This window comes from Lupinus angustifolius, unplaced genomic scaffold, assembly GCF_001865875.1.
Source record: "Lupinus angustifolius cultivar Tanjil unplaced genomic scaffold, LupAngTanjil_v1.0 Scaffold_134_32, whole genome shotgun sequence".
Classification (NCBI taxonomy): Eukaryota; Viridiplantae; Streptophyta; class Magnoliopsida; order Fabales; family Fabaceae; genus Lupinus; species Lupinus angustifolius.
This window is the reverse complement of record NW_017725419.1, coordinates 122879-124288: the sequence shown is the minus strand read 5'-3', so window position 1 is coordinate 124288 and position 1410 is coordinate 122879.

The following is a 1410-nucleotide window of genomic DNA, read 5'->3' as shown; positions in this document are numbered from 1 at the left end:
CCTTTTCTTTTATGGCATTATAGACTAGGTCATGCTCACAAAGCTATTGTCAAAAATGTATTGACCAGTTGTAATCTGTCTCCAATAAATAACACTGATTCAGATTTTTGCTTTGCTTGTTGTTGTGCCAAAGCTCACAAAATACCATCTCTACCTTCCACAAACACTTATACTGATTCTTTTGACCTTTTGTATGTTGATCTATGGGGTCCCTCTCCTATGTATTTTGATTCAGGTTTTAGATACTACTTCTCCATAGTAGATGCTCATACTAGACATACTTTGATATATTTACTCAAACAAAAATCAACTACTCTTCATGTCTTTCAGCATTTTCTTAAATTGGTTAATACTCAATTTAATAAAATTGTTAAGGCTGTTCAGAGTGATTGGGGTGGGGAATTCAGAACCTTTACCAAATATCTCACCTCTTTGGGCATTAATCATAGAGTATCTTGTCCTCATACTCACCATCAACAAGGGACTGTTGGAAGAAAACATAGACATATTGTGGAAACAGGGTTAGCTTTATTAACTCATGCTAATCTACCTCTAACCTTCTGGGAGTATGCCTTTACCACTGCTGTATATCTTATAAATAGATTACCCACTCCTTCTCTCAAAAATACATCCCCCTATTTTCTTCTGTACAATACAAAACCTGATTACACATTTCTAAAGGTTTTTGGTTGTGCATGTTTTCCCTTGTTAAGACCCTACAACAACCACAAATTACAGTTAAGGTCATCTCAATGCACATTCCTGGGATATTCCTCTATGCACAAGGGTTACAAGTGTTTGTCAAAAGAGGGTAGACTTTATATTTCAAAGGATGTTGTCTTCAATGAAAATATTTTTCCCTATGCCTCTGTCTCAGTCATACCAAACAGTTCCAAAAAGGAGTTTCCTGAATCAACCACATCTATTACTCATGAGTTTATCCCTAGAGTCACCTCTCCCCATGTGTCTCCTTTATCCTCTGCTCAAGATGTGTCACCATCCCCTGTTTTCTCCAACTCTTTACATACTCATGTCCCCACTTACTCTACCAACACACAAATAATGTCTCCTTTCAGTCAATTATCCCTCACATCTCAAAGTCTCCTTGAGTCATCTAGTCCAGAGTCTACTAACCATACCAACACACATAACAACTCTGCTTTAGTACCAACTCACCCTATGGTCACAAGGTCCAAGTCAGGAATTGATAAATCCATAGTTCCTAGAGAATTTCTCAGAGCTCTCTTGGTTCAAACTGAACCTACAACTGTAAAAGAAGCTCTTAATGATCCTGTTTGGAAAAAGGCAATGCAGGAAGAATATGATGCTCTAATCAAGCTAGGAACATGGTCTTTGGTCTCTCTTCCTCCTAATAAACGTGCTATTGGTTGCAAATGGGTGTTCAGAGTA